This window comes from Pan troglodytes, chromosome 9 (genome assembly GCF_028858775.2).
Source record: "Pan troglodytes isolate AG18354 chromosome 9, NHGRI_mPanTro3-v2.0_pri, whole genome shotgun sequence".
Lineage (NCBI taxonomy): Eukaryota > Metazoa > Chordata > Mammalia > Primates > Hominidae > Pan > Pan troglodytes.
In genome coordinates, this window is record NC_072407.2 from 16246979 (window position 1) to 16274472 (window position 27494).

A 27494-nucleotide genomic window follows, 5' to 3' on the forward strand; every position below is an offset into this window, starting at 1 on the left:
AACAGAGTAAGACTCCGTCTAAAAAAAAAAAAGAAAAAAGAAAAAATAAGGAGCCGGGGTGGGGGGTGGGAACAGGAGAGAGGGAGGGCGGAAAGTGAAGTCACAAGTCCAGAGTGGTTCCTTCCTGGCTGAGCTAATGCCCTAGCAATGCACCTTATGTAATGGGCAACTCACCTGAGCGTCTGAGCCCATAGGAGTGCCAGCCCCTCCCTGTGGTGCCTCCCCTGCAGGGCCCACAGCCACACCCTCAGTGCACACACTTTCCTTCCTATCCGTCCACTGATACCTGGGGATGACCTTTGAACGATGTCCAGCAAATCAAGCAAATTAAAGGCAATCACATCCACTGTAATACATCTGCTTGGTAGAACATTTGAACAGAGAAAACATTCCCCAGAGCTCCACCCCTAGAGATAGTTTTTCTTTTATTTTTTTCACCCAGGTTGGAGTGCAGTGGCGCAATCTTGGCTCACTACAACCTCTGCCTCCCAGGCTCAAGCAATTCTCCCACTTCAGCTTCTCGAGTAGCTGCGACAACAGGTGCATACCACCACACCCGGCTAATTTTTTGTGTTTTTGGCAGAGACGAAGTTTTGCCATATTGCCCAGGCTGGTCTCAAATTCCTGAGCTCAGGTCATCCACCTGCCTTAGCCTCCCAAAATGCTGGGATTACAGGTGTAAGCCACAACACCTGGACTTCTAGAGATAGTTTCTATATTCTAGAGATGTTTTTATTTTTATTTATGTTTAACCAAATTAAACTCTTCAGTTCTTCTTTCGGTCTTTAGCTGAGTCCCTCTCCAAAACTAGAGGCCATAGGGTTGCTGTGGCTTTTCCATCCCCATCATAAAGGGTAGTGCTCCCTCAGTGATTGGTTTCAGGATTCTCCCCAATACAAATCAGGCCTCCAAGAACCATGTCCCCTTCAGAGAGGATTCCTAAGCTTCCTCCTCTTCCTCCTCTTCTTACTGCAAGGGAAATACAAGATCAGTCTGGAATGGGCTTCCAGATTCATAGGACCTCCCCCAGGACGCAGATTCCGGGAGAGAGAAGAGGAAGGCAGGTTTGGAGCCTCCACCACCACCAGTTTCCCTCACGCCCTCCTCTCTCCCTTCCCCTCTTTCTCAACTTCCTCCTTTCCCTCTCTTCCTTCTATGATCTGTCCCTGCCCCTCTGTCTCCTCTTCCTTTCCTTCCTTCCTCCCTTTTCTCCTCCCTTCCTTAGCAGGCAGCAATGAGCAGGTGGCACTGAACTTAGATTCCACCATCACAGGTGGGTAGATCTTGGCTCACAAGCCTGTCATTGAGTAGTTAAGTAGCCCTGATTGGAGTAGTCATTTTATTTCCCTGAGCCTTTGTTTCTCACCTGCAACATGGAGATTTTACCCACCACCGTGGTGCAGACAAAGTAGGACAAAGTATCCTTTAACCCAGGGCTTGACACGTGACACTCATCAAACATTGCTGAGCTCTAATCTGCATCAGGATATGGTAAGTGTCTACTGCGTGCTGGGACAAAAGGTACAGAAGGGAGCAAGGCAGAGATCCCTAAACAGACCTCTGTTGTGATCTTTATTGTAATACATGGTAATTATTTGTTTCCAAAAGAGGTGGAAGGAGACATAAATAGCTTCTACCGCCAGGCATTCAGGCACCAGCTGTGAAGGCCTTCTGCACATTGAAAAACTCAGAGTAGCCTGGTGGCTGGAATGAAAAGTCAACACCAGTTCCCCCAGCAAAATATTTCTCCATTCAGCCTTTTCGGCTCATTGGTTTGCCTGAAATCAGTTGTTTCTCCCTGGGGAAGCAATCTTTAAAATGGTGAGGAGAGTGTGCATCTGATGTGCCTGCACTTGTGCCTGTGGAACAGGGTAGGCTCAGAGCCCCATGCAGGCCCCATGAAGTCCCCTCAGAGCCATCAGTGTTGGGTTGTCATAGGGTCCCAGAAAATGCCTGTCTGCTTCGTGAGATTTAGGCTGGGTGCACAGAGGTTTCACTTGGTGTGCCTGACTTATTTAGGGGACTGCCTGAAGTGCCATGTGAGAAAGGAGGCTGAGGGCATTGGGTTTGGAGGAAGAGAGCACTAGGATGGATTAGCAGTATCTGCTGCAAGTGGAATTTGGAGGTGATAGAAATCGTGCGTTCAGCTTATTTGCCATCTCTGGGTTGGCCTCACTTTGGCAGTTGGTTCCTGCTGGCTGGACTCTGCTCACACGCAGTGAGAGGTCTCTCAGAGGCTCTTTGTTCTGCTGCTGGGGATGCCTTGGGAATGATGCCCTGGGGTGCACTGCCACATCCCACACAAAAGGTCTCCATAGCTGGAGAGCCTTACCAGGTGCATGGAGGGGAAGACGTGGTACCATAAAGATGAGGATTCCTCTCAAAGTAATATATGCATTGAATGAAATGCCTACTTCAATAAGCAATTTCACAAAGCTTTACAAGCTAATTCTAAAATTCACATGGAAGAGAGGCCAGAGAATAGCTTAAATTACTTTGAACAAGGAGGAGAGACTTAGCCTGCCAGCTATTAAAATCCATTATAAAGGCACTGATGTTAAAGAATCACCACACAAATAGACAAACAGACATTGGAGCAGAAGTCAGGGAACAGAAAGACGCTCATATGTATCTGGATAACATTGACAGGAAAATCAAATTGTAACGTCACATACAGGAGTCTTCATGAAGGTAAGATGTTTAAAAACATTTTTAAAAGTATAAAACATTGTTTAGAAACATACGCCTTTGTAGTAAATGTGTAAAAACACGCATTAGAATGATGAACACCAAATTCCAGAGAAAGGGAATGGATCCCTGTGGGGCACAGAGTGTGCATTAACTACGTTTATGTCTTTAAAGGAAGAAAATATTTGAAGCAGATATGGCAAACGGAGAAGATTCATGAAAGCTGGATGGCCGGCGCATGAGCGTTTGCGGTGTCATACTTTGTTTCCTTATGTTTGAAATATTAGCATGGCTGGGCATGGTGGCTCACACCTGTGATCCTAGCATTTTGGGAGGCTGAAGCTGGGGGAACACTTGAGGTCAGGAGTTCAAGACTAGCCTGGGCAACATAGTGAGACCTCATCTCCAAAAAAAAAAAAAAAGAAAGAAAGAAAATGAAACATTAGGGAAAAAAAATCCCCCATGTGCCTGGTCTGCAGGATTCCCCCAGTAGCCTGGTTATGGCTTGGGAGGGGAAAAGGAGGGGTGTTTTTGTCTATTTCTCATATATGACACTCAATGACTTCACAATCATTAATTCATCACCCACTAAGGGTCAAGCACTGAGGTACCAAGACTAATGAAGTTCCGGCCCTCCCCAGTGTAGGAGGCGGGTAAATGATCACACTGTGACAAATGCTCAAACGGGGATGTGCTTGCAAAGGCTAGAGACAGCACAGGAGGAAGGAACAGTCCATTCTGCTGAGAGGGTGAGTACCGAGAAAGCATGGCACTGGGCTTGAAGGATGAGGAGTTCGCCAGACACAGAGGATGAGGAGAGCAGCACGTGAGTAAAGAAAACAAAGGAACTGTCTGTCATGTTGTGGGCTGGAGGGCAGCATTCACACTGGACAAGTGCTTCAGAAAGATCCTTCTGGCAGGTAGTGGGCAGAAAAATGAGTGAAGTCAGAGCGATCGACTGGGAATCCACTGAAAGTGGATTTAAATGAGAGGTGATGAAAAACTCAGCTACATCTGGGCGAGGTGGCTCACACCTGTGATCCCAGCATTTTGGGAGGCCGAGGCGGGCGGATCACAAGGTCAGGAGTTTAGGACCAGCCTGGCCAACATGGTGAAACCCTGTCTCTACTAAAACAAAGAAAGAAAGAAACAAAACTCTCTCTATATATATGTATAATATATTAATATATTATAGATCTATATTAATATAATATAGATCTATAATATATTAATATAATATAGATCTATAATATATTAATATAATGTATTATAGATCTATAATATATTAATATAATGTATTATATATAAATATATTATATATAATATATATTTTATATATATATATATATACACACACACACACAAATTAGCCAGGTGTGGTGGCAGGCACCTGCAGTCCCAGCTACTCGGGAGGGTGAGGCAGGAGAATTGCTTAAACTCAGGAGACAGAGGTTGCAGTGAGCTGAGGTCACACCACTGCACTCCAGCCTGGGCGAAAGAGCAAAACTGTTTCAAAAAAATAAATAAATAAGAAAAAAAGAAAAGAAAAAGAAAAACTCAGCTACAACAGAGTGACTGGTTATAATTTCCCTGCAAAACTGCTAATTCTCTGATGGAGGGACAAGCGCCGAATCAGGTTTTGTTTATCTCTGCAGAGTACCTACATTGTTCCCTCTTATGATAGGAGCTCAAACACATGTTGATGAAAGGGAGGGAGGAAGGAAGCAGGCAGGCCCGCAGGCCCATGCCCTTCTTTTACAGATAAGGAGACAGAGCTGGGACGGGTGGAGGAGTGTTCAAGGACATTCTTGGCTAGAAACTTACTATCTAAAATAGTAAAGAGACCTCTAACCATTCTGCTGACAAACTTATAAGCACAATAAGCTCTGAATAACAAACACTCCGCAGGTAAAGTTCCATGACAACGATTCTTGTTATAAAGTTGTGGTCTTCATAGAGAAGTGCTTTCCTCTCAGGCAGGAAAAGAGTTCCTTTAAAATAGATCGAAATGCTCTGTGATGAATAATACGAAACAGTAAGGCCTTCACCTGGCCTGGGTCCAAATAACAGGTTCTATTCAGGTGGCTCCGAAAGCACCTGATTGTGTGCTGTCGCCACTGTGGGCAGGGCAAGTCCAGCAGAACTTTACAAGTCTTTTGTTCTGCCAGCAAGCAGTAATTGGTTCTCCACCCCAGTGCAGTAAACTTCCAGCCACCTGAATGAAATTCACCTAATTTAACAAACTGCACGAGAAGCAAAGCAACTCCCAGAGCACACACAGTTGTGAATATTGTGCATCTGTCTTCTCTGTGATTCCTCTTGTCTTGAGGCTTCCACACCCCTCTGGTCCTTGGTACGTCCTGTCCCCTCTTCTCCAGACCCATCTCCCCATCTACTGCAGATCTGGCTCTATTGGGTATTGAATCTGCTTCTCTCCACACCTCAGTTTCCCCCTTTCACCTAGCTCTTCCTTTTAGCTTCTAAACATGCTCAAGGCTTGCAGCCTAAAAATGAAAGTACTACAAACTACTCTTTATTCTGCTTCTTCCCCCACTGTGTGCCCCTTCCAGTCATAAGCGATTCTGCAAGGAACCATCTATACTCAGTCTCTACCATCTCATTGCTTGCTACATAACAAACAACATTCTAAGAATTTTACATGTATTGACTTATGGAAGCCTGACAACATCACTGTGATGTAAGTGCTATTGTTATCTACATTTTATGGATGAGGACAAGGAGGCACTGAATAGCAAAGTATTTGCCCTGGATCACCAGGATTTGGGCAAAGGTACGCTCTTAGACCTTTTTCCCCACCTTATGCCCATTGCAAGGTACCTTGAATGAAAAAATACACAAGAACGTTGCATGGACTTGTCTCATTTATTGATTCATTCATTTCTTCATTATTTAACACTTACTGGAGGCCTACCATGTGCAAGACAAGAGAAAGACATGAGTCCGCTGTTGACATGCTCAGAGTCCAAAATGGGAGGCAGGCCTGCAATATAGCATAAGAAGAGCTCTGGTAAATCGGTGGCGGGGGGCTAGGGAAGCCCAGGGGAAGCAGCTCACTTTGCTCATAGCGGTGGTTCCCGAATTTCACCATGCATTGGAATTACCTGAGATCTTTCAAAACTACCAATTCCTGCCTCCCACCCCAAGATATTATGACTTAATTGACATGGCAGTTGGATTTAAAAGCTCTCCAGGTGATTCTAATGTTCAGCAACATTTGGGAAACACTGGCTTCAAGGGTAATGAGTAGGGAGTTTGGTTTGTAACAACACAAAGCCTAGCTTAAACTATCTTAAGAATAGAAAATGAAGTGGGTAAGGTGTTGTGCCAAACCCCTATCAACTCCCAGAGAGATGGCACCAGCCTCAAGGGGCTGAAGAAGAGACCCAGAGCCAGCAAACGAGACATAGGGTTTTACTGAGGCTCACAAACAGGGAAGAGAGTCCAGTGGTGGCGGACTGGGCAGAAGAACCACATGCTGCGAAACCATGCAGTTTACATAGCATTCTCACTTAACACCCTCCCCCTAAAAACCTCCACTTGACAAACTGCATTTAACCCCTCAAAAGGGCCTGGATCCCATGTATGGAATTGTGGCTGGGCTGGGGGCGCTCAGATGTTCCTCATAGTTAAGGAATGAGTCTCCGGGTTGGCCACTCTGGGATTCCTTAGCTCAGAACTCTAAACACACATTCAGGTGCGTCTGTTACACAGGGTCGTTCTCAGGGTATGCTTAAGTTATGACTGCCAGTTGCGTCTACCATGCACCGATGCATCTACCATAAAGGAGGGGAGTTGTGTATTGGCTTACTTTAGATTTTTAAAAGATGGTCAAAGGCTATATGGTTCTTGAAAGGGTTTGATCCAGGTCTCAAAAGATGTCACCAGGATAATGTTTTCCTTTTTTCCCAGTGATGGTTGCATTCTAAGTCTCCCATTGGTTGCAAGATGCAGCAGTTCCAATCTCTGTTCCTGCTTCCCTCACATCCAGTGCAAAGAAGAGGTCTGAGGTTCTTATATCTCAAAAACCCAGCATTGCATTTCATTGGCTCTGGTTTGGGCCTGAGCCAATGACTGGGGCCACAGAGGTGGAGACTGCTGATGGCTTAATCTAGTCATGTGTCCCACCTCTGGGGCCAGAAATTGGAGGCAGTCTCATCTAGAAGGCCGTGGTAGAGAATGGAGGATTTGTAACAGATCCTGCAGGGAGATGAGGGTGAGGAGGTAGTCAGGGCTAGACAGAGGAGAGTTGCTGTATTTTGTAGGAGGTAGAGGTATTTAAGTAGGAGAATGATAACATGACTTTTGTATTTTAAGATGCCACTCTGCCAGTTATGGAAAAAACGTGTAACTTTTTTTCTTTCTTTTTTTTTTTAAGACACAGTCTCGTTCTGTCACCCAGGCTGGAGTGCAGTGGTGAGATCTCAGCTCACTGTTACCTCTGCCTTGCAGGTTGAAGCGATTCTCATGCCTCAGCCTGCAGAGTAGCTGGGACTACAGGCGTGCACTACCACGCCCATCTAATTTTTTTGTATTTTTAATAGAGATGGCATTTTGCTATGTTGGCCAGGCTGATCTTGAACTCCTGGGCTGAAGCCATCCTCCTGCCTCGGCCCCAAAGTGCTGGGATTACAGGCATGAGCCTGGTCATGAATTTTTTAAAAAGGTGTATAGGCTGTGTACAGTGGCTCACACCTGTAATCCCAGTGCTTTGCATGCCAAGGCAAGAGGATAGGAGACAGGTAAATGACCATACTGTGACAAATGCTAAAATGGAGGTTTGCTTGAAAAGGCTAGGGAGAGCAAAGTAGGAAGGAGCAATCTGAGTGTGACTTGAGCCCAGGAGTTCGAGACCCTATGTATTAAAAAAAAAAAAAAAAAAAAAAGAGAGAGAGAGAGAAATTAGCTGGATGTGGTGGTTCATGCCTGTAGTCCTAGCTACTCAGGAGGCTAAGGTGGGAGGATCACTTGAGCCCCAGGAGTTTGAAGCTGCATTGAGCTATGATCGCAGCACGCACTCCAGCCTGGGTGACAGAATGAGACTCAGTCTCTTTTAAAAAGGTAATTGTAGTTGTTCAGAGGAGAGATATTGGGAACCTAAACTAAGACAGCAACAATAGGGATGAATAGTGGGGAGGGGATTCAAGAGATGTGTCTGAACTATAATTTAAAGGATTTGTTAACCAACTGGAAAAGAAGGTTTAGACAAAGAGAGAAACCACAGAACCACAGAAGAACCACTAAGAATTCCAGTTCGGGAAATGGGGTGGATGGTGATACCATCAGTGAGATTTGGAATATAGATCATTAAGAGGGTTTTGGACAATGCACTTTGGACATGCTGACTTTGAGATGTGTTGAAGGCATCCAGGGAGCAACATCCAAGGGCCGATGAACATGAATTTGGAATTTGGGAGACAGCTGGAATTCCAGTGCCCATATGATAGCTGAGACAGGGGTGAGGAATGTGGTCACTCAAGGAGAGACATTGAGGGAGAAGAGCAGGAAGAGAAGCTCTTATGGCATGGAAAATTGAGGTGGAGCAGTGGTGTTTGGGAAACAAAGGAAGATGGCTGGGCGCAGTGGCTCACACCTGCAATCCCAATACTTGGGAATGAAAAGGCAGGAGGATCACTTGAGCTCTGGAGTTCAAGACCAGCCTGGGCAACATGGCAAAACCACATCTCTACAAATCAAGAAAAAAAATAGGTGTGGTGGTGCATGCCTGTAGCCCCAGCTACCTGGGAGGCTGAGGTAGGAGGATCTCCTGAGTCGGGGAGGCAGAGGTTGCCTCAGTGAGCTGAGATTGTGCCACTCCAGCCTGGGTGACAGAGTGAGACCTTGTCTCAAAAAAAAAAAAAAAGAAAAAGGAAGACAGAGTTTCAAAGAGGGGTGGTCAACTGTGTCCTGTGATGCAAAGAAATTAAGGAAGTTAAAAGCCAAAAGTATTTTTGGCTCTATAACAGGGATTTGACCACTAGGAGGGCTCTGGCATCCTAACAAGAGCCAGCTTATAGGGTTTAGGGTGAGTGAAACTGGAGGATGCAGAGAGAAAAAGCATGGATGGATCACTTTTAAAGAAGTTTGATGGTAAGAGACAGGGCCAGTGGCTCAAGTAGATGTGCCACATCTTTTTTCATTCTTTTTGTGATTTGTTTCCTTTTTAAAGTTCGGTTTGATGAGAGAAGTTTGACTACAATTAATGCTGCAGGAAAAACTAAAGGAGAGAGAAAGTCTGAAGATAAAAGATAGTGATTTTTCCATAGAGACAGAAAGCAGATTAGCAGTTGCTGGGGACTATGAGGAAGGGGGAGTGGAGTGACTGTTTAATGGGCGTGGGTTTCCTTTTGGGGTGATAAAAATGTTCTGAAACTATGTGTGAAGCAGCTCCCATATAAGAAAGAAAAATGTTCTGGAATCAGATAGTGGTGGTTGTACAACACTGTGACTTTACTTTGAATTTTATTTTATTTTATTTTGAGACAGGGTCTTGCTCTGTTACCCAGGCTGGAGTTCAGTGGCATCATCTCAGCTCACTGCAACCTCTGCCTCCCAGGTTCAAGAGATTCTCATGCCTCAGCCTCCCGAGAAGCTGGAATTATAGTTGTGTGCCACCACACCTGGCTAATTTTTGTGTTTTTAGTAGAGATGGTTTCACCATGTTGGCCAGGCTGGTCTTGAACTCCTGGCCTCAAATAATCTGCCCACCTTGGCCTCCCAAAGTGCTGGGATTCCAGGTGTGGGCCACCGCACCTGGCCAACTTTATGACAACTTTATAACAACTTCACTACCCCTATTTGATGAAAGAGGAAGCTGAGAATCAGAGAGACTCACTTATCCAAGGTCATACAGCTAGATTTGAGATTCCACCCCAAGCTGCTTTAACTACAACGCCCAAACCCTTAACCCTCTCATCTGGCCTCTACAGCTACAAGATTTCATAAGTACATATGTTGATAATGTGAATTGATCCATATTCTCCAAGGTGTAATGGCCCCAATCCCTGGATAATGAGAATGTCTTTTTTTATTTTTACATTATTCCTTTTGATTGACCTTTTTGATTGGGCACAGCTTTGATTATAAAAAAGATAAAGCCTATTTTTAATACAAGGAGGAAAAGATGTTAGAGGTAGGGCGCTTCTCTGAAGGAGATGTCATAGGCATGTAAGCAACCACTAGCGAGGATGTGAAACTTCAGGGGGACGTGGGTGAGTCTGTTTGCAGAATGTGAAAGGAGCATGAACTGGGGCAATAAGGAAGACTTCCCAAGGTGGTGACCTGTAGTACACTCTTCTCACTGGGTGGAAAGGAACAGGGAGGGCCTTTTACAAGGGTAGCACTAAGCCTGAAGCCGAGATCAGGAGGGATGGGGGAGGAACGGACAGACAGGCTGGATCCATAGGGTGATGTTTCATGCCATCTCTTTCCTGGTCCTCCCTCTGCCCCTCTTCCAGTTCCCATTCCCCCTCCTCTGCCCACAGTGAGCCATGCAACATAAATTTGCTTTGCTCTCTGCTGTCAACAGAGCAGCTATAGCCTTGTTCTAAGATGCTTCCCTTGGTCCTTAGGGAAATAGAAAACCTCGAGGGCTGGCCGCTCAGGCATTCTTAGAAGGCCGCTGTGGCTCGTGCCTTCCCACTTTGTTCTGGGATCCTGTGACTCTCGGGCACAGACCCAGCACAGCCTTCACTCAATGGCTTCTTTGATTTTCTCCCAGTTGGACTGTCAGAGACTGTTGGCCAGCGGGAAGAATGCTGAGTGGTAAACTGTGCAGAGAAACAACTATTGCATTTCTGCCAGAAGTCAAATTTCTTTTCAGCCTTGCCCTTATACAGAAGGACCAGACCCCTGCACTTGAGATATTGCCTAAACCAGGTTGCCCAATCTGCCACTTACCTGATGACCAGCAAGTCTACAATTCATTTCCTTTCATCTGTGTTTTTATATCTTTTGTGGGGGGGATGGCCTCCTTTTTTTTGTTTTTGCCACTTCTTTGGCAATGTCTTTGGATATATCTAAAAGTTTTTCCTATTTCTAATAAGTATATATCACATTTGCAGTAGTTTTACTGCTAATGAGATATGTGCTTGTGATAAGTTTCAGAGTGACTGAGTGACTAATTGACAAGAGCTGAGGCTCAGGAGATGGACAGATCAGGGTTTGAATGCTAGTTCTGCCTGTTACTATGACTTAACCACCCTGGTCTTTGGTTTCCCCAAGTGTAGAATGGGGTTAAAAATCTCAGCCTGCTATATGGATGTTGTGAAGATAAATAAGGTAATATATGGGCCCATTGTAGGTGCCTGAAAAACGGCAGTTTCTATTTACCTATTGTATCAGTTAAGGTTTGATCAGGGAAGCAAGACCATTAATATGTAGAAGAGGGAATTACTATAGGGATTAGAGTTCACATAATTGTGGGAGCTGACAAAGAGATCACAGAAAGCTGTTGCCTCAGTGTTTACTTGTGGACTTGAATTGCTGTAGATCCACAGGGTCATCAGGTGAGAAGAAAACCCGATGTGAAGAGGGGCAAATCAAGAGCCAGCTGAAACTTGGACAAATGGATCCCTTGAGGAGAAGGTGGAATTCATGTCTATTTCTCATCACCTCTAACTTGGACGATGTGGTGACCCTTAGAAGAAGGTTGCACCTTTCACCAAATAAGTGAACCCGCACCTGGCCCTAGATTCAGCAAAGCTGAAGGAGGAGAATCTGCGTGAGCTGCAGGAGCTGGAAGCCTGGCAACTGCCCCATGCCAGCAACACATGAGTGGCAGTGTTGCCTGGTGACCTGTGCTGATCTGGCACAACGATTGCTTCCTACGGCTGGGCACGGTGGCTCATGCCTGTAATCCCAGCACTTTGGGAGGCTGAGGCAGGAGGATCACCTGAGGTAGGGAGTTTGAGACCAGCCTGGCCAACATGGTGAAACCCTGTCTCTACTAAAAATACAAAAATTAGCTGGCTGCAGTGGCGCATGCCTGTAATCCCAACTACTCAGAAGGCTGAGGCAGGAGTATCACTTGAACCTGGGAGGCAGAGGTTGCAGTGAGCTGAGATCGCACCACTGCACTCCAGCCTGGGCACCAGAGTGAGATGGAGTCTCAAAAAAAAAAAAAGAAAAAAATCCTTCCTGATCTCATGCAAATATCCCTTATGGCCAGTCCTAATTCAGAACCATCCAGGAAAGGAAATTCTGGAAAACAGGTCTAGCTTAGCAAGTTGTTATAATACAAAGCCACCACACTTATAAATAGGAGGGAAGGCAACTAACATTAATTAAGAGCCTTTACATATGCCATCTTATTTGATCTATGCTCTGATCTTACAAACACAGGGTTATTATCTCCATCTACTGGCTTGCTCCAATTCACACCATTAGGGAGCACACATGTTGGAATCCAGGTTGTTGGAGGTTGAACTCTTTTCAAGGGAATTTGACCAGTGAAGCTGGTTTGGGCTTTTCTATTTGGGAACTTGGTTCCATCACAGTAATGCTTGGAATGCCCCTGTGGACCTCGTTCACCTGAAAAGGAGGAGAACACCCCTTCTGAACCAATCAGAGCTAGTGCTGCCCTGGGTTGTCTCTTGGCATCTAAGCTGTTCCTAGGAGAAAGCTTTTAAGAGAAAAGTAGGTAGGAATTTAATTTTCATTTAAAAGTATTAATCTACTACACAATGTACTGCACTTAGAGAGCAGCTTAATGTGAGGGCTGATGTGTGAAAGTAGGGGTGGGGAGGGGATAATACGGGAGGAGGTCAGGATGATGTGACTTTCCCAGAGGTAAAAAGCATAAATTCCTCTGAAATTTCATATGGGCCCAGGTCTATAACTAGGGCTCAGGCTCATTAGCGAAATAGTTGCTGGGTGGTACAAGCACTTGTCTAGTCTATTTTTTGTTTGTTTTTAAATAGTTTCCTTTTATTCTTTCAACAAACATTTCCTGACACCTCCCACCTGCTGGGTGCTGTTTAAGCAATGTGCATTGAGGTTACAATGTTGCATACCACACGGAGGAGCCTCCTGAAGAGTTTTAAAGCCAAGGGCGCAGATGAGTTGCTCCTGTCTTCACGTGGGTTCCTGCAAAAGCCGACCCTGGGATAAGAGTCTGAATGTCAGCAGTTTATTGGGAAGTAACCCCAGGAAGCACCAGTGAGGGACCGGGGAAGTGTGATGGAGAAGTGGCAGGAGGAAGCCAATACAGGTTACTGCTGTGAGACCTGGAGCCCAGTCCTGCTGGGGCTCTCTGAGACAGAGCTAGAGATAGAGAACTCACCTTTAAGATGTCTTACCCGGAGGGGTGAGAAATTCGGGGTATATATCCACAAACCCTCACCCACACTGTGTTGAAGGTTGCTCCCTGTGGTGTTAAATCACCTGTATTTCTGTTCTGCCCTGTGCATTGGCTGAGCTTACTGCTGAGGCTAGGGGAGAACCCTCAGGCAGAGTCCGAGATGTTTGCATTAGAAAGCCAGTGGCATATATGGAAACCAACTGCCTGTGCTAATACGTGTCCTTCCTCCCTTCCTAACTGCTCTCAGTGTTCACTCAGGTGTTCCCCCTCTCCCATGCAGCCCAGGTGTCTCAGGAAAGCTGAGTCCACCCCAGCTCTAGGAGGGGGCCTTGACTGGCATGGACAATCAGCACATTCCATTCCTCTGGCTATGGCACCAGTTCAACTGGGCATGTGACCCACTCCAATCCGATGAAGCTCAGGACCATGCTTGGAATGCTGGGCCAGAAATATTCTTTTGGATAAGGAAGCGTGTGGCAATGAGAGCAATGACACTTGCTACCATGAGGAAAACCAGTCTGAAGAGAAGCTGACAGAGAGGAGGGCAGAGCTGAGACAACTGCAGAGTAAGGTGGCTGGAGCTTTCACCCCTGCAGTCTTCAGTTATAGGAGTTTCTTTCTCTCTTTCTCTTCTTGTGGTCAGGTTTCCTCCATTGCACCTGCCACACAATTGTTGGTAGCCCTAAGTTTCATGGAAAGAGAGCCTCTCTCACTGTGTATCTACACACTGGTCTTAAAGAATTCTGCTTGGACCAGGCGCTTGGCTGTTGGACTGATCACCATCGGGGCTTGATGGTTCACCAGGCCTGGGAACTGTGTCCAGTTCTGTAGCCAGGAGGGCAGGGATGTTACCAAAACAAGGAGGAATGGAGGAGCTGGCCAGTTAATTCCCTCCTCCACATACAACAACTAGCTTCCACAGTCCCCTGTGTGGTTCTTGCCACCTCTCTAGCTTCATCTTGGATTACTTTCATGTTTTATTCCCTGCTGCATCCCCTCCACTAAGAATAGTGCATGGAAGATGGCAGGCACTCAGTCAGCATCTGCTCAATGAATGAAGGAAGGAATCTCTTGCAGTTCCTGGCTCTGCCCCTCATCCCTGATTCCGTGTTTCAGTTGCTGCCTGTCCTGAGCACTCACCATACTCCTTCCCATCTGCCTGCCACTCATCTCTCAAGGCTCAGTGGAAGGGATGCCACCTCTGTGAAGTCTTCCCACTCCCCTCAGCCTCCTCGCTGTCCCCCAGCACCCCAGATAGATCTGGGGAGGCAGTATTGGGAATTGTAAAGAGCACGGGCTTGGAAGGCCACCAATTCGATTCATTTTGCCAGATGCTGGCCCCTAGGAGACTCTGGGCCAGTGGTTTCACTTCTCCAAAATCCCATTTTCTCATCTCTAAGGAGTGGATGAAAATAGTACCTGCCTTTATAACATACACACAAGTCTGAGGCTGGGGACTAGGCAAGTCCCTGACCAGGAGTTGCTTACAGAATTGATGCCTCCTACAGACTCTAGTTCTCTATACCCTTAGTGGTATCATCACCAAGTATATTTACTCACAAACCCTTACATATGATTTATTATGTGCCTGGCACTGTTCTAGCATGCATCTTCCCATTACTATTCCCCTACTACCTGCTACACAAGGAGGTTAAGTCACTTGCTCAAGGTCACACAGTTAATAAGCGGCAGAACTGGGATTCAAACCCAGTCATCTTGACTTCAGAGTCTGTGCTATTAATGGCTTGGCTATGACACCTCCAGCCTAACTGCACTGTACATATTTCTGGGGTGGACACATGATGGGTAGATAGACAGATCAACTTGATTGAGTTCCCTCCTTGGACTAGAACAGAGAAGAATATTCCTGTCCTTGCCTCTAGCCAGCTCTTCTGGGAAGGGTTTGGAAGTACAAGTTGAAAGCTGTCTCCCAAGATCCATCAGTTACAGCAGTTCTGGAATGGGCTTCGGGTTTATGTGGACAGGAATCTGCCCAGGCTGCAGGTGTGACCCAGCCTGCCATGAGGGTGCTCTGGGTTTTGTGGCATCGTTTGATCTCTAGAGGTCAGAATTATGTTATGCCCCTGGAATTCACAATTGTCTGTGAATCCCCAGTCTATCTGGGGCTAAGGCTAGACTACTTACATGACCTATGTTTCTTCCCCTCTCTTCTGCACACCCACTCCATCTCTGTTTGCTCTGGTTGCTACATCTGGCTGGGATGTCACCTCCTGCCTGCAGCCACAGCTCTTTGCTCTCCAGCACTGACTTTCTCACCATTGCTGGCAACGTGCACACATTCCCCAAAGTGCTGGGGTGCCTCCGAGGGCATTACTGACTTCAGCAGGTCCCAGACCGGTGCCATTTTTCTCTAAACCACCTCTGGAAAAGCCACTTAAAGCGTGGTAGGCCTGATGAGTTTTTAGTGACCTTGAAAACTTTTAGATGTGTTATCCGTGAACAAGCGGTTTGTTCTGAGGACTATGAAGATGATGAAGAGCTTGAACAAGGCCCCAGGGATCTTGCTTCTCACATACTGCTGAGTCTGTCTGCGGGAGATACAAATGTTTCCACTTCCTGGCTTAGAAAGTCCTCTAAGCACAGCTCCCAAGGTGCCCGGGGCCAATCAGCCCTTTCTCATCATTTAACCAGGTCACTGGACTCTGTCTAGATACCAGCCTTCCTCTTCCTTCCGAAAGACCAAAGCACTTTGATAGCAGCTTGGGGAGGAAGCCAGTGAGAACCACACTCACTGTTTTGCCCTTCTCTGGAATCTATGGCCTCCAGGAAGAGATCCAGAGCCCGGTGCAACTGTCTTCTCTGCCATTCAAATATCTTGAGGGGCACCCTGGCTTCATTACAGAAAATCTCTCATCAGGAGTCCACTTAGTTCAACTCTGACCTCTCTTCAAGCATATTGCTAGGCTGGAAATAAAAGGAAGCCAGAACTGCCACCCCCACAGTCCTCTGAACACCATCAGGTGGATAACCGATGATGCCCGTGAGCACCAGCTGGGTTCTTTCAGGGGGAGGCATGCATAGTGCTGTGGAGGCCATTGCTTCCGTCTGAGATGAAGCTATATTTAGGGATGAATCTGGGCCTTCCTTCTCTTCCTCCCTCTCATGCTAAGTGGCCATCTGCATCTCCCAGACAACCTCCACAAGCAGCATCCTGGAAAAGTGGCCTGGAGAAGAGGTGGCTATTAAATATAGACTATTGAGCCTGCGCATAAAGAGATTGAGTTAGTTTGTCTGTCATGCTAAGAGTGAGAAAGGGACATTGCATGCCTGGAACACACTTATTCACTCACTGTGTGACCATCAGAAGCATCCTTCTGTCTCTGGGCCTCCGTTTCTTTCCTTTTCTTTTCTTTCTTTTCTTTTTTCTTTTTCTTTTCTTTCTTTCTTTTTTTTTTTTTTTTTGTTGTTGTTGAGATGGAGTTTCACTCTTGTCGCCCAGGCTGGAGTGCAGTGGTGTGATCTCGGCTCACTGCAACTTCCACCTCCTGGATTCAAGTGATTCTCCTGCCTCAGCCTCCTGAGTAGCTGGGATTACAGGTGCACACCACAATGCCCAGCTAATTTTTGTATTTTTAGTAGAGATGGGGTTTCACCATGTTGGCCAGGCTGGTCTCAAACTCCTAGCCTCAGGTGATCCACCTGCTTCGGCCTCCCAAACTGTTGGGATTACAGGCATGAGCCACTGTACCCGGCCTCTTTTTCTTTTCTTTCTCTTCCTTTCTTCCTTATTCTTTCTTCCCTCCCTCCTTCCCTCCTTCCCTCCCTCCCTCCCTCCCTCCCTTCCTTCTTTTTTCTCTCTCTGTCTTTCTTTTTTCTATTTTTGAGACAGAGTCTTGCTCTGTCGCCCAGGTTGGAGTGCAGTGGTGTGATCTCGGTTCACTGTAACCTCTACCTCCTGGGTTTAAGAATTCTCTGGCCTCAGCCTCCCAAGTAACTGGGATTACAGGTGTGTGCCACCACACCTAGCTAATTTTTATATTTATGGTAGAGACAGAGTTTCACCATGTTGGCCATGCTGGTCTTGAACTTCTGACCTCAAGTGATCCACCCACCTCAGCTTTCCAAAGTGCTGGGATTACAGGCATGAGCCACCATGCCTGGCCTCTTCTTTTCTTTCATCTTCTAGGTAAGGGATTAGATAAATATTCCTCTAAAGTTTTCCCTAACTTTAGATCTTTCATTTGAAGAGCTGAGTTGTATAATTCCTAGACATAGTCACAGCCCAGCAGGACATCCCATGGTGACTGCTTAGTCCAGAGGAAGGTGAGTTGTGACATCCTTAACCCATTCCTCTTCACTCTCCAGGAAGATGGTCAGCAAGGGTGGCTTGTGTGAGGTGGTGAGTGGCTCTGGTCACTGGCTCAAGAAGTCCCCAGGTTTATCTTCCTCCATGCAGTTAACCCTTCTCAGTTCCCAGGTTGCCCTGCGTCCAAGGAAAAGCTCACCTCTCAGCCCTCAGATGCACCAACCTAGCAAGAGTCTTTCTTATCTGAGCCCCCTGAGTTAAAAAGATTGGGAGTAGGGTTGGGGAGAGGAGGCAGAGGTTCTGGGAATGCATTGGTAAGTTTGAATTTTTAAGTTGCTTGAACTTCTGTGCTGAGCAATGCTATCTTTGTTAAACTTGGTTGGCCCACAGTGCTCCTGAAATAGCATTAAGCTTGTTTTAATCTGAAGGGACAATGTTGTGCTATTGGTAAGGTGATAAAACTGTAAAAAAAAAAAAAGAGTAATAAAGAATACAGCTCCCAAAGCATTGTGATCTTCTTCTTCTTCTTCTTCTTCTTCTTCTTCCTTTTCTTCCTTTTTTTTTTTTTTTTTTTGAGATGGAGTCTCGCTGTACGAGCAATTCTCCTGCCTCAGCCCCCTGAGTAGTTGGGATTATAGGCATGTGCCATGATGCCCAGATCATTTTTTGTGTTTTTTAGTAGAAACGGAGTTTCACCATATTGGCCAGGCTGGTCTTGAACGCCTGACCTCAGGTGATCTGCCCACCTCAGCCTCCCAAGTGCTGGGATTACAGGCCTAAGCCACCATGTCTGGACAGCATTGTGTACTTCTGATTATCCATCTGTTGCATTATAAGTTACATGAGTGCAGGAACCACATTTGGTTCCCAGTAGGGTTTCTTAAATGAATGAATGACTCTGTCTCCATCTCTATCCACAACATGGGTGTCTCAGGTCCAGGCCAATAGCAAGAGGCTTTATGTCCAGTGCAGTCAAGGTGGGGACAGATGTAACACTGCTTCCTGAAGCTCCTCACTGCCTTGGGTTTTCCATATCACTCTTCTAAATAAGGTAGGGCCAGGCCAGTGGAGTCTCCTCTCCCTTACAGTGCCGTGGCCTGAGCTTGACAGACTGTTTGGATAGACTGGGAGTGGGTCAGGCCTAGAGCAGCTCTTTCAGGGTTAGACTTGACCTGTCAAGTACCCTAGAGGCATGGGCAGTGCTGTAGAGGCCCCAGCACATAGCGTTTAGGCATGTAGATTCTGGAACCAGATCTGGCTCAAATCCGGACTCTGATACTTACTAACCATGTGATGTTGACCAGTTGCTTTACCTCACTGGTCTCAGTTTCCACATCTGTGAAATGGGATGATGATACAATACATACCTGTCAAGCCAGGCTTAGATGAGATCACGTGTGAAGGGCACTCCCCAGGCTGGCATCACAGGCAGATTTCCATCAGAGTGGAGTGCTGGCCCTCGGAGAGTACAAGCTGACTGGGCCTTGCAAACTGGGCAGGAACAGCTTTTGCTGGAAAGTTCATCTACAGGAAGTTGATTGAATTCTGAAGAGAGAGCTAAGAGAGCTGCCAGGTAGGACAATACCTGGTAAACACCAAAGGGCTGAGAGTAGGATCACATGGCAAGAAGTAGAGTAGAGAAAAAATAATAATAAGCTGCAGGTTTGGGGAGGCAAACTGTTCTGTTTGCACTTGTCTGGCAAGGGAACATGGTGTCTCCTGGAGGTGGTCTTGTGCTGGGGAAATTCCAGCAGCCTGGAGCCACAATACTGTTTCTCACTGCTCAAGCCTGCCTGTTTTCCTCTGCCTAGGTAGCTCAGTTCCAAGAACACTTATTGATGCTTACACCGGGCCAAACCCTGTGATGGGCCCTGGGTTCCAGAGGTGAGTCAGACATGGTTCCTGCCCATGGAGATAACTGCTACAAGAGCCGTTTAAACACAAGGTGTTTTACAGTAGTTATAGTCTACAGAGTGCTTCTGATTGCTCACTAGGCCCCACTCCATTCACACTGGGTTGTCTGTGAATGTTGCTCTCTGGAGCTGTGGGGGGTAAGGGTAACCCGGGAAGGTGCGCAGAGCAGAGATTAAGATAGGGAACTGACAGCCAAAGGTAGAGGGTGTTTAGGTGATCTGACCAAGGTAACACAGGTAGTCTGCACCACCGCCCCCTTCCCACTAGCTTTAGCCTAAGCAAGGCCAGGTGAGGGGAAGATCCTATTAGCTAGCAAGGAGGTTTGCGGAAGCTCAGGATGGTCAAGGAACCAAGCAAAGAGGGAGGTCCACAGGACGTACACAGTCGGTACTAGAAGTGCCATGCTGCTCCCCCATGTCCAAAAGGGGATGCGGTGGCTTGCTTTCCAGCCCCCTAGACCAAGAAGCGTGAGGCCCAGGCCCTCGCCGCTCCCTTGATACCCGCTTACCAACACCGGGGGTTTCATCTCGCAGCGCCACCACGCCCCACTCCCAGCAGCCCTCCCCTGGTCTCCGACCTGCGCGGGTCAGGGTGGGAGCGCCCGGCCACTCCCTGCGTTCTGGGCCGGGCTACAGCCCACGTGCGCCGGCGGCAGCGGCGGTGACAGCCGGCCCCACGGGGGCGGGGCGGGCTCCGTGCTGTCCTGTCATTGGCCGCGCCGCTGTCGGGGGCGTTCCCCAGCCCGGTCCACCGCGCGGCGCAGAACCGCAGGCGCTCGGCTGGCTAAGCCTGCGCCGGGCCGCCTCGCTCGCTCCCAGCTCTGTCAGTGGCCCGCGGGGCCCGATCGCTGCGCCCGCGGCCAGGGCCGAGGCAGGCCTGACCCGGGGCCGGGCAGCCCGCGCGACTTTCGGTAAGGCGGGGGCGGCGCTGGCCTCCGGGTGGGGAGGGCGGGCGGGCGCGGGTGGGGACCGTGCCAGCCTCGGCTGGACTCTGCGCCGTGTCCAACGCCCGGGAGGGTCAGGTGCGGCAGCAGCATCCCCCGCCTCAAACCCACCCGGCGGGGCGCACGGTGAGCAGGTGGCGCTGCGACGAAGCCCGGGGCGGCCCTGGCCGGCCTCTGAACCAATTAGAACGCAATAAAAGCCTCCCACCGGCACGCCGAACTACCTCTTACTCCGCTCCGCAACACCCAAACCCTGCAGTTCCAAGCCTAGAAAATCGCAAGCGCCAAAACGGGGTGGGAGTGACGCGCCTGCAGTGCTGCCTGTCACCTGGCAGAAGACCATCCCCAAACTTCCCAGGATTGGGGCTCCGAGCCTTGCGCGCCCCGTTCCAGCTCTTCACTGGGCGCCCTTTTCCCCCTCCCTTGTCCCCTCCCTCTTGAGTAACAGGAAGTTAAGTTGGGCCAAATGTCAGTGGCCTGGCTGGCCGCGGGCTGGAACCCAGTCGGGATGGGGTCGTGGCAGTGGTCCGAGGGGCCGCGGCACTGTCCGCTCTGCATCGCGTCTCCCGCATCCCCAGTAGCCCGCTCTCGCTCCAGGCCCAGGAGCACCCCCGCAGGGTGTCCGCGGCACCCACCCTGTAGGTGCCTGGCTGGCCCCGGGGAGAGGTGGGATCTTGCCCACAGCGTCTAAGCCGCTGCCGGGCCAGACGGAGCAGGTGGGGTTGATTTTATTCACCGCCAGACTCACTGGCAGAGCTGGGAACGGCCTTTACTGGATGGGGATGAGGGGATGTGGAAACCAGAGTAGTGTGCCTCCTTCCACATTGTTTATTCTGAGGCCTGGGTTCTTAAAGCAGAAAGAGCTTTTATTTGGAAGCCTGTAGGGCCCCGCCGGCTCTCTTGCTGTGATTGTCGCCTGTTAACTACAGTCTACAATGATTTTGGTGAAGGATGAAGTCACCAGCCAGGCCCCTTGTGGGCTGGTCCCACGGGAGAAAAGCCAGAGGTGAATTGGCCCTCCAACGATTGTGCCAGGTTCCCTGACACCTGCACTTACTCTGTCCTGCTCCCCCTCCCCAGTGGCAGTCGACCCAACAAGTGGGCCTCCGGTCTCCAGGGTAGTCCTGTGCAATGCCCTGGAGACTCTAATACCGTAAGAACTCACTTTCTTCATGCAGAGAGAAGATGGATTTATTAAGTGCCTACTGGGCAACAGGTCCTGTCTTGTGGCACTTTTGCAGCCAATTTCATGGTTATTCCAAAAACGCTGAGAGTTTTGCCCTCCCCATTTTAGAGATGGGGAAAGAGGCTCAGGTATGGTAGGTGCCCAAGGTCACACAACAAGTGTCTGAGCCAGGTCCTGGCCCTGTCAGTGTGAGTCCAGTGCTCTTGTTTCATGGCTGTGGGAAGTGGCGTGCTGTGTGCAGGACTATGGCCCCACAGCGTGCTGACTAGAGCCTTCCAGCCTCTGAAAAGATGCTCTCCACCAGGATTTCAGGGGATGCTTCTTTGGCAAAACAGTTGAAGTGACCCAGGTTAGCCAAGTTGTTCAACCTGCAAACCCCTTATCCTCCCCCTAGTCAAGAGTAGTGGATAGTGTTGGCCAGATTGCTATGGGGAGGGATTGGGTGCTATTTTGGAAGGAAGCCTGCTTCTACCATTGACCTGGCCTCACCTCTGAGAAGCTGGCTTCTGGTATAGTCTAGGAGGACTGCGTTAGCTGAAATAACCTCTACCTTAGGACGGATTCTAGTTTCGTGGGGCTTTTGGGGGTGGGGGGGCAGGTGTTGGGGTGTAGTGTTATGGTTGTGGGGTAATTGAAATCCAGTTTGAACATACCTCTATAAAAACATGACATCACTTTTATCTCCACCCTCTTCTTCCTTTAGGCCTAGGGCTCTGGCTTTCTGCTCATCTCCTCTTTCAAAAGAAAATCATGATAAGTCATGATTTTCATGATGTCATGAAAATCATGAAAACTGATACCAATCCATTATACTTTAGTATAAATCAGCTTTTAAGAACTATGCCTGGTTGTGGCTGTGGCCATTGGAGGCCCATTCCCAGGCTGCAAGGAGCAGCCATATGATCCCAGATTCCTTCTCTGCCTGTAATTGGGGTATGTTTCTATTCTCTCCACCCACACCTGGGTTTGCCTCCCAGCCATGGGCCTGCCCCCTTTGCTTCCCACTGCTGAAGTATAGAGGTCTTGTCTTCTTGGTGGAAGCCTTGGCTCTGGCAGGACGGGACGTGGTATGGGTAAAAGAATAACTTGGTTAAACATTGCTGATCCTAGATGTCCTCTGAGGGCTAACAGTCTCTATTCTTTAAAGAGTCAGAGAAGAGAATACTGTTCATCATGCTGAGATGTTTCATTCTTTACATCATTCTATTGTTTCATTCTGCCTCTGAAGAAGTGGGGTTAACTGCATTTTACAGATGAGGAAGCTGAGACCCGGAAAGGTTACAACTTGGCCGGGTGTGGTGGCTCATGCCTGTAAAACCAGCACTTTGGAGGCTGAGGTAGGAGGATCTTGTGAGGCCAGGAGTTCAAGGCCACCTTGGGCAACATAGCAAGACTGCTGTCTTTAGTAACAACAACAACAAAAAAGGTTACAACTTGCCTGCATCACACAGCATGTATGAGTGCGGTTTGAGTGTGGAGAAGTAAATGCTATGGGAAGCAGGAAAAGCCTGTGGCTGTCTCTGCACTCTGGAGGCTTGGCAGGCACAGCTCCTCTGCTGCGCAGTCATCTCCCTTATCCGCGGTTTCACCTTTCGAGGTTTCGGTTACAGTCAGCCATGGTCTGAAAATATTATAGTATTTTGAGAGAGACGGAGACCACATTTACATCGCTTTTATTATAGTATATTGTTATAATTGTTCTATTTTATCATTAATGTTGTAATCTCTTAATGTACCTCATTTGTAAAGAAAACTTAGTCGCTCCTGCATGTATAGAAAAAAAAAACAGCATATATAGGGTTTGGTACTATCCAAGGTTTCAGGCATTTACTGGGGGTCTTGGGATGTATCTCCCTGAGATGAGGGGGGCTACAGTACTTACCCTTTCTCACCCTATATCGTAATTATTTATGAACATGTCTTCTCACCTCACTATGAAATGGCATTTAAAACACTCATAAACTTGGCAGATTTATTTTCTGGTTTTGCAAATCCTCTGTGCTCTTTGCTCTGTATTTCCTTAGCTTTTATGCGAGCTATGTCCATGAGGGTATCTACCAGGATGTATTGCAGTCCTCTCTCAAAAATATTACAAACATTTTCACATACACAAACTCATAATGCATAATCAGCCCCATATACTCATTACCCAGCTTCCACAGTTATTGAGATTATGCCTGGTTGGCTTCCTCTCTCTCTTTTTCTCCCTTTCCCTCTGAAAGGAATATTTATTCCTGAGATATTTTAAAGCAAATGTCTGATGTCATGTGATTTGGCCTCTATATAATCCAGTATACAACTCTTTTAAAAAGGACGTTGTCTTGCATAACCACACTTCACTACTGCACGTAACAGAATTAACTGTGCTTCTTAGACATCACCTGTCCACATGCAGATATCCTTGATTGTGTCAGAAATGGCCTTTAGAGTTGGTTTGTTTGAACGAGGATCCAGTTTGTATGCCGCATTAGGCCATTGGTCCTTGTATGCCTGGTTTTAGTTTAGAGAAGCGCCCCCTTTCTAGCCATTACCCTCTGTGTTAACTGCCCATCTCCCCTACTACATAGGGAGCCCCGTAAGACGAGCCCACCTCTTGGCTGTGCTGGATCCTCAGCACTGAACGCCGTGACTGGGACACGCAGAGGCTCCATAAGCATTTGTCCAGTTGTATCATAGCCACTCAGGAAATGTGCTTTGAATTGATGAACCCAGTCACGGATTTGTGTGACTACCAGTGCAGGTGCTTAGATAAGAGGTTTTAAAAAAATGACTTGCTTACGTGTGGACGTTTCCTCAGCACGCGTCAGTCTGTAAACATCCTAAAATAATAGAAGAACTATCTGCTGCTCCCCCTCACTGTGCTGGTTTGTGGTGGGGAGCCGAGACAGCTGCGTTTGTGCCTTGATCAGCAACCGGCCTCCACAGGTCACACGTGGGGCTGACGGAGACTGAGGTCACTTCTGTCCAAGCTTTGAATTCTGCCACAGGAATGACCATGTTATGACCCAGAAACCTGGCCCTGGGCTTGGTGGAGACCACTCATCTTTTCTTCTTCCTTCTGTCTCTGGACAGTGCTGCTTCTCCTGTGCCTTTCAGAGCCTTCTCTAACCTGCCTTACTCTTGGGCAAGTTGTGGTGCCTTCTTCAAATCACTATTCATCCACAACTGGGGCAGGTCGTGATGGAAAATAAGTGTTTATAACCTTCAAGTGTCTTGTCTGAATTTGTTCTATAGAGTTAGCACCACCACTGGCACATTTGTGGGTGACCTAATGAAGGAGACCGGAGGTTTAGGAGGGCAGGAGAAGATGTACCTTCTTCTCTTGGTAATGGACTTCACACCTGGTTCCCTCACCAGATGTCCTTAGGGGTGCTGGACACCTCGATAGGTGTCTTTTACCCATCCAGTAATGGCCCTTCCCTGCGAACAGCCCTCAACATGAAGACATGGTTTGTTTGGGGCTTTTTTTCTTTTTTTCCTTTTTAACACAGACAGGCTTTTAATTTTTATTTTTTATTTTTGGTAGAGACAAAGTCTTGCTATGTTGCCCAGGCTGGTCTCAAACTCCTGAGCTCAAGCAACTCAACTGCCTTGACCCTCCAAAGTACTGGGATCACAGGTATGAACCACTATGCCTGGCCTAGCCTTTTGCACTAGGACAAAATCTAACAAAATTTTAAGTCTTCTGACTCTGGATGGCAGTGCTACAGTTGATTTTTTCCTTTATCTTTTGCTTTTTAGTACTATTTTTCAAAATTTTTGTAGGACAAATATTTTATGTTTATAAAGAAAAATCCAAATATTTATTTTCTTAAAAAAGAAGACTTCTTTCAACCAATTTGAAGGAGGTAGACAGAATTATACATGTATTTGGAACGGTTATACATGCAGATAAAGCCCCAGCACTACTGGGATTTCGATATTTGCTTGGATCATTATTTCCACGATGAACATATCCCGACTTTCTGAAAGTTAGAAAATACTACCCTCTTTCCCTTTCTTTTTTTTTTTTTTTTTTTTTTTGAGATGGAGTCTCGCTCTTTCACCCAGGCTGGAGTGCAGTGGGGCCATCTTGGCTCACTGCAAGCTCCGCCAGGTTCACGCCATTCTTCTGCCTCTGCCTCCTGAGTAGCTGGGACTACAGGCACCGGCCACCATGCCCAGCTAATTTTTTTGTATTTTTAGTAGAGACGGGGTTTCACCATGTTAGCCAGGATGGTCTTGATCTCCTGACCTCGTGATCCACCTGCCTCGGCCTCCCAAAGTGCTGGGATTATAGGCGTGAGCCACTGCGCCTGGCCCCTCTTTCCCTTTCTACTTCCTCCTTTGCTATCCCTCAGATGAAATCTTTCTAATGTTAGGCTCTTGATTTTGATTTTTTTTTTTTAACTCAGGAAGTTTGAGCCCTCAGGGGAAGACAAAATGGCACAGAGTGCTAAGACAAGGCAGGGAAAAGTTCCACGCTCCAGTGGCCTGTCTTGTCCTCTCAGGAAAGTGCCCAATGGCCAAACACCCTGCTCCCTCACTTTGGGGTGCCTGGACTCCTCCCTCCTCTAGTTTCTGTTTTCCTCCCTACACCCTCCCCAGAGGTAGACAGCATGGCTGGCCTGGGCTGATAAGGCTTCTTCTTCCTAAAACATCGATCACGTGGCCTCAGAAATTCAGAGCCGGTGGGAGTGATAGGTGACTCTGGCCCTCTGTTCACGAACAAACTTTCTTGGCAGGATTGGGTCAACCATGGGGTCTGATTTGGAGATGCTTCCCTTCTCTGTCAGCTGCTCATGTCTCAAATGAAGAGCCTTTTGTGATGACCATGTATGGAATAGTGTCTGAAGTACCACTGCACTGTACCTGTCTTTGCGTCTAAACATCACTACCATCATCACGGGACAAACCGCCCATCTCAGTGGTGTCTGGCAGTGAGCTGTGCGTATGTGGATAGTGCTGGTGTTTTTAGGGTTGAAATTTTTAGTTTGTTCTTTATTTGAGCTAATGTTTCTCTCCCCTGAGGGTCAGGGTAATTTCCCTGCCTTCCTCTTTCTCTCAAATCCCCACCTCCCAGTGGCTGTCCTGATACCTTGAGGCACCTGCATTCCTTCCAAGGCTTGGTTAGATTTCTTTTGATGAATTACAGAGGTAAGGGCAGGCAGAAGAACCGGAGCTGTGCTTCCTGCTGGTTTGGGGCTCAGGTTTTTCTCCTTTGCTGGGCAAGAGAGAATGTCTAGTGCAGATGTTCTTTCTGCTGGCAGCAAGAGGAGGGCAGCAAGGGGTTGGACGGTGGTCCCTGGGCTCTGAGCCACTGCAACAGCAGGTTTCTGGGACATCTCCAGACCCAAGGTCTTGACACACACAGCCTGGAAGCCCAGCACATGCTGGAGACACGAGTGGGAGTCTAAGAACACCCTGTTCTGGCCTTGCTGCAGCAGTACCAACATGTTGAGGTGCAGAAACTACTTCTTTGTTCCCATGACTCTGAATGGCTGGCCCTGGCCACTTATCTGAATACTGACTTATCTGGTGAAGCTTTGCAGGATCTCAGTATATAGTGTGTTGGAGCCAGGATAATGAGGTGTAAGGGAGACTGAAGAAGCAGCTCTCACTAACAAGAGCTGCCCTCTGAAACAGAGTGGGCCCAGGGTCTGCCAGGGTCTTGGTTGCTGAGCCCTCATTGGACAACTGTTCATCCAAAAGGAGCAGAATGGGGGTTGGGTGCTGTGTGTAGAGTCTGTGGCTGCTGTCAAATCAGCTCCATGTATCAGGACAGCCAGGTTTTGCACAATCTGATGCAAAGGTAGTAAGATCAGGATCTCCCTGCTTGTAAGAAGGAGGCTACATCATTTGTCTGATGGCTAAATGAAAGGAAAACAGAATAGAGAAACACACAGGGGGATTTCCAACCTCTTTCCAGACCCTCAGGGAGAGGATTCACTCAGTCTTTTTCTTCAGGGAATGTCCTGTGAGGCTCATGCAGTTGGAGCCTTGGGGACCATGGGGTCCATGTCGGGAGAGCTTCCCGGCCACATGCCTGGAGTTGCCACACATTACTGTTGTGAAGGAGGAGTAGGAGGAAGCACTGTGTGAAATTTCAGGCTTCTTCTGGATTCCAGGTTTGCCCCAACCAGATGACCTAGAAGGTCTTGCTTGGGCGTGTTGGTTATCTTGTATCTTGGGCTTTCTT

The 27494-nt window shown here is 47.7% G+C and overlaps 1 protein-coding gene across 50 annotated transcripts in view; it reads left to right on the forward strand.

Moving 5' to 3' along the window:
* The first annotated feature begins 3254 nt into the window (after positions 1-3254).
* MICAL2 (microtubule associated monooxygenase, calponin and LIM domain containing 2) overlaps positions 3255-27494 on the forward strand; it is a 265639-nt gene continuing 241399 nt past the window's right edge. For 28 of the 50 annotated variants that reach the window (XR_010147477.1, XR_010147476.1, XR_010147479.1 and 25 more), the window contains exon 1: positions 19949-20097. The gene's annotated coding sequence lies outside the window, so the exon portion shown is untranslated. Of the gene's footprint in view, positions 3438-19084; positions 19158-19948; positions 20098-27494 lie in introns of those variants that run through there. The other 22 variants (XR_002938445.3, XR_002938447.3, XR_002938446.3 and 19 more) reach the window with 7 other exon arrangements.